Here is a 6,000-nt window from a genome sequence, read left to right as displayed (position 1 = left end):
GTTTGCATGTACGTCCTTTCTTTGTAAGAGCTACAGACATTGGAGTTGGGACCTGCCAAAACCCCAGTATGATCATAGCTTAACTCATCCTATTTGCAAAGACTCTCCAAACAAGACTATGCTTTGAGGGTCTAGATGGTCATGAGCTTTGGGGTTACTCAACCCAGTCACCCTGTCTGGCCTCAGCTTGGGCCTGTGAATATTCAAGAAAACTCACTCCTGGTAGGCATGAGCTGGCTGAGGACACAAGGAGGAAAAATTTCACAGCAGTGGCACGTAGAAGACCAGGGAAAATTCAGTCTGATGGCAGAGACACCCTCAGATGCTCTCCTATGGGACAGAGAGTGTGTGAGGACAGAACAAGCCTTGGGGTCCCAGGATCCATGTGGGTGCCCACATCTCTGTCACCCAAGCTCCCTGGGGGTACTGCTGGACCCCATCACCCAGCTCACACACAGTGCCTGATGTCTCACCATCCTCTGTTCACAGAGACCATCTGTGAGAGAGAACGGGCCAGGTCGGTGTGGCAGCTGCCCAGCTGGCAAGGCTGAGGATATGCTTGGCAATGCTGGCCCAGGCCCTTGGCTTCTGAGCGCTTGGTGACTCTCCACAGCACCCACTGGGCCCATCCATCATGCCAGACTCTTCTGGGCACAGATCAGCCTGCACAGCAGCAAGTCACACAAAACTTCCTCCTGCTCCCAACCTGACTCTGATAGCAGCTTCCACTCATAGAGGGCTCGGAGGGATCTGGCTCTGGAATCCTCTCCGAGTGCACTTCCTGCCTGGCCTCCCTGAGTTTTGTGTGACCTCCTTGTCCTCCGAGAGGGAGCCCTGTCCCTCCTGCTCAACACGGTGCAGCTCCAGGGCCCACAGTGAAAGGCAGATATTGACAAGCTGGGGGTTGAGAAGACTTGACGAGGCTGGAGTCCATGCCATACCCCTGTCAGGTAAGGACAAGGGGAAGCCGCCTTAGCTGTTGGGCCTGGGGAGAGGGAGGAAGGCAGGACTAAGACCGCTCTGATCCGTGAACCACTGATCACATGCGCGTGTGTCTGAGCGATGGAGGCGCCACGCTGGCCTAGCTTTGCGATGGGACACACCTTGCTGACATAGCATGGTGTCACTGAAGAAAGCCATGCAGATGTGAGTGCACAGCATTCCACATGGGTGGAAAAAGGCCCAAATAGGATGACAGGTGGGTGTACTGCCCACTGGGGACACAGGCTGGAAGGGCTGTGTGACCTCCCCAGCAGGCAAGCAGTCTTGAGAAACCTGGATTCGGCGCATGCCTGCTGCACCTCAGCCTCGCCTGGCACTCAGCCTCAGGACTTCCTTAGGAGCTTCGCAAGGGTGAGTGAGTTCTCAAATGGGAGCAAAGATGACCCCTGGGCAGTCACTCAGGCAATGACAAAGGGGTCCTGGCTCTTGGGTCTTCTGAGACCTTCTGCGGCAATGCTCCTGTCCTTACCCCTCTCCCTGTGGCTCCTGAGGACAGGAAGAGTGTGGCTGATGTGGTCTTTGGAGGCCTTCTTCTCCCTCCACAAAGACCCTCAGGCCATGTCACAGGACATCCTCGTAGTGGCCCTTGGAAACTGGGAGTTGTGTGGCGCTCTCCTGTAGAGATGCTCTGAGCAGAAGGAGGCTTCTTGACCTTCATGTCAGATCGCACATAGTCCCTAAAAGAGTCCCAAGGAGGCCAGAAGCAGGAGTGGCAGAGCCCAATCAGGGCTTCAGTGCCAACCTTGGCCCTAGGGCAGTGGCTGTGTGAGCCAAGCAAGCAAATTAACCTCTCTGAGCTCATTTCCAAAGCTGCAAATTGGGGATAATAGCAGGAGCTCATCCCAGAATGAGGATTACATGAGATAATTCATTTGGCCGAGGGCCGGGCTCAGCAGTGGAAACCATCATTACACTGAAGATGCATGGAAGACTGGCCTCCTGCACCGAACCTGCCATGGCTCCCCAGTGCCACAGCACCCTTCCAAGTCCCTCAACCTAGAATTCACATCTTCTGGGAGGGGCCTGTCTGTCTGTCGCACATCCTCACCGCAGCCCGAAGCCCCCTAAGACCTGCCCACGCGTGCTTGCCACGTCCCTATGTCCACTCGGCGGGCACTCAGGCTTCTCTCCTGGGGTCATCTCTTGAAAAACTCCACACACTTGAACTCTCACCAAAGTGGACTGCCCCCAAGGCATCTGCTGATCAGTGTACATCCTGCGCTTGCGCATAATTTCCAAGAAGAACCCAGGGAGACCCACACTCCCTGCCACATGGCCATGACACCTGGAGGTACAGTCATTCTTTGTCAGGAATATCAGGAGACAGAAAATATCAGGAGAGAGGAATGGACTGGGAGAGAGAAGAATGCTGTATCTGCAGAAGCTGCCATCCTGCAGGGCCAGGAAGGCCGAGGAAGGAGTTCATAGCAAAGCCACCACAGTCTCTTTAAGCAACAGACATGGAGGAACAGGTGCCCTAACTCTCTGGAGAACGCTAGGCCCTGGCCATGACATTGGGAGGCAGCCTGGGTGTTCGGATGTCTGTTTCCAGTCCCTGCCGCTGTGTGCTGGGATCACCACCCAGGGAGACCCGGATGCTGCCTGCCGGTGGTTTGCTGCGGGCACGGAAGCAGGCTGCTGTTCTCGCTCAGGCGGCACTGCCTCGCTGGTGCTCAGGCCCAGCCTCAGGCACCGACCCAGGCAGCTGGAAGGTGCAGAGTTCTATTCCCAGCCTGAGGGCATCCGCACACAGAGAGCAGGACCGGCAGCCCCAGGCACATGCCTTGTGCAAGGAACTCCAGAGGTGGGGACGAGGGACACCCTGAGGGCACATTTGGCACTAGTGAGCAAGCAGAAAATCTGCCACCCTCGTGCTTCCAGGTGGTAAACTGAGGACTGCATAGCCCACGGGGCTCTCTGGTCGAGTATCAGGGGCCAGTCTGCTGGGACAGGCTTCCCAGACCACAAGATGATTCTAGCTCTATCACCTCATGATGCAGGCTGACGTTCAGTTCGCCCTCCGCTCCTGGTGGTTGGTTCCCTTGCAGCGGGGCAGGTGAGGGGCATCAGTTCTTTGGACCCATTTTAGAGCCACCCAAGAGTAACACTGCGACAGTCTTCCCAAGGTTTCTGCCCAGAGAAAATCAAGGAACTGCTCTGGTGGTGGGGGTGGGATACAATAGAGGGGTTGGGACACTGGCAAGTTTTCCTCAGGACCTGACCACTTTCTGGGCTTGGTAGCCCAGGCTCTCTCCCTTTCGACCCTTCTGTGCATTAGGAAAGGCTGCAGCCTCCCTTTGTAAGCTCATCTCTCCCAGCCCTTTCTAGGCAGGGTCGCTTCCAACCCATACGTAAGAAACAAAGTGGGTCAAGACCTTGGGGAGTAGTTGAGGGCACTGTGGCTAGGGAGGGGTCTAGGGACACCCTGTGGCTGCTCAGCAGAAGCTGGGCTAGGTGACATCTGTGATGGTTTATAGTGATCAACTAGACAGGACCTAGACTCACCTGTGAGGGGTTGTGTGGATTAGGTTAACTGAGGCGGGAAGCCCACCTTAACTGTGGGCAACATCATTGCATGGGCTGGGGTCCTGGGCCACACACAAAGGAGACAACTGGCTGAGCAGCAGCATTTACCACTCTCTGGACTGAGTGTGAGCAGCCGTCTTCAGCTCCTTCTGCCATGAATTTCCCACCATGATGGATTGTGACCTGGAATAAATCCTTCCTCTCATAAACTGATTTTTGTCAGGTGCTTTGTCCCAGCAACAAGAAGGTAACCAAGACAATATCAGACAGTGCTTCTTCCTCATTGGTCCTCGAGTTCTTAGATTGCTCCAAGAGCTCCAGAGAGCAAATTGCCCCGAGAAGGACCTCTAAGGCAGTACTATATGACGCTGGAACAAAGTATTCTGGCCTGACCCTCAATTTCAGGAGCTTTCCAGTCACTGTGTGAGCTTCTGCCCTTAGGCCCTTAGCCAACCAGTCTGTCTCCCTCTTCTCTACTCCTCTTCCACTGGACAGCATCCTTGCTGGGGTCTGGGCTAATGGAAATAAGACATTTTGAGAGAGATCCTCTAATGAAGATATGGCCTGTGATTCTACCCAAGGTCCAGCAGAGGTATCAAGCCTGACCACTGTTGTGTCATCCCAGGTATCTCCAAAGTCATGGGATCTCCACTGCAACTTAGCTATGAAAATAGCTTCAGTGGCCTCTCGGGTCTCCTTGCAGGGACTTCAACTCTACTACATGTTGCCTGGCCTCAGTAGCTCTCTGGAACTATGGTGAAAGATTCTACAGCTCCCTCAATCTGGTATCTTTCATGCCTTAAACTCTGGTACCATGTGAATACTGCCAAGTTCTGTTGACAGCTTAGGATGGAGCCTAGCCCCCTTGGACCACAGGTATGCCAGTCTCTCTGCCTTCCAGGCTATCTCTGAGAAACCATCCTCAAAAGCACTTGTTTCTAAGCAGAGGCTATGGTCTTTTGATTGTATGGCCCCAAAGACTCAGGCATTTGGGGCGGGGGTTGAGGTAGGGTCTCACTCTAGTCCAGGCTGACCTGGAATTCACTATGGAGTCTCAGGGTGGCCTCTAACTCACAGCGATCCTTCTACCTCTGCCTCCTGAGGGCTGGGATTAAAGGCATGCACCACCACACCTGGCTTAGGAATTTTTTAATAAAGTTCCTGTTTGAGCCCCTGGTAGGCATATCCTTGCTGCAGGGGGTGTGTCACTGGGGGTGGATCCTGGAGCCCACCATAATGTATGTTTGGTGTGGATCTTCAGTCTAGCCCTAAGGTGTGTGGAGAGGAGTGGGAGCTGTGGAGGTTTTGTGGCTCTGGCTTTTGTCGCCCCTCTCCCTAAATCTATGAAAGTGAGATGGCTTCTTCTGACACTGATGGTATTCCCCTGGACTTTGTAGGCCTATAGTAAACCCCTTCTTCCTAGTGGCTGTTTCTGGTTGGTTGTTTATCACAGTAACATGAAACTGACCACAAGAAAGGCCCTTTGGTAAGATTCTCCTCAGTTCAGGTTCTGTCCTTTCAAATGAATATACATTTTCTCAAGACAGAGCCTTCAGAGAGTAGGTTTTGCCCTCAAGGCACCTTTCCTGTTGTCCAGCATAGAACAAGAGTTTCCCCCCTATTGTCTTTGGATAGTATGTGAGATTTATTAGTGAACATGATCGGTAGGGTATTCAGCAGTGTAAGTCCTCACAAGCTCAAAGCCCATCACTTGTCCAGGGGACGATAAGGGAGAATATATTTGACTCCCCAGCTATGGAGCATGTGTCATTTCTCAACTACCATGTCTTCAAATTTATCTGCACTGAACGTGGTGAAGCCCCACTTCTTAGAGATGTGGGTCTTCTGAAGGCCATGAAATGAACTTGCTATTTATTTTGAAGCTTGATATGGATGGATTTGATGATTTGGCCAATATGAACCCTGGCCACTGTGCACTGGGGCTTCCCAAAGGTACCCCCACATGCCTATCTGAAGCCCAGATTGGGGATACCATAGATTACAAACATGGATACCTGCTGAGTGTCGTGGTGCACATCTTTAATCCCAGCACTTGGGAGGCAGATCCACTTAGGAGGATCGCCATGAGTTCAAGCCCACCCTGAGACTACATAGTGAATTCCAAGTTAGCCTGGGCTAGAGCAAGACCCTACCTCAAAAACACAAAAGAAAGAAAGAAGGAAGGAAGGAAAGAAATAAAGAAAGCCACCAAAAAGCTGTGTTCAAGGTCCCTTAGGACATCCTGTACAAATAACAGGACACTATACTACCAAAGAGGCTGCTTTTGCAGCCATTGTACACAAAACCCTCATGAGGGGAGGAAACTGGTTGTCTTAATTGGTTTCATAGAGGTTTCTCTTTAATGTCACTAATCTCATTAAAGGTTAAAGCTGCTTTGGGACCTGTCATGTGTGTAACTTTAAATTCACTCACTATACTTTTCTTTCTCCTACTGCACAATTTTTATGTCTC

General features: G+C 52.3%; 1 non-coding gene across 1 annotated transcript; it reads right to left on the bottom strand.

Moving 5' to 3' along the window:
* Positions 1-5,742: 5,742 nt before the first annotated feature.
* LOC123459115 lies at positions 5,743-5,875 on the bottom strand. Its single transcript, XR_006636029.1, has one exon. It is a non-coding gene; the product is annotated as a small nucleolar RNA SNORA70 (small nucleolar RNA).
* Positions 5,876-6,000: the final 125 nt, after the last annotated feature.

The sequence above is a fragment of the Jaculus jaculus genome, chromosome 2 (genome assembly GCF_020740685.1).
Source record: "Jaculus jaculus isolate mJacJac1 chromosome 2, mJacJac1.mat.Y.cur, whole genome shotgun sequence".
Classification (NCBI taxonomy): Eukaryota; Metazoa; Chordata; class Mammalia; order Rodentia; family Dipodidae; genus Jaculus; species Jaculus jaculus.
The sequence above is the reverse complement of the archived record's forward strand: the minus strand, read 5'-3'. Positions and strand labels throughout refer to the sequence as shown.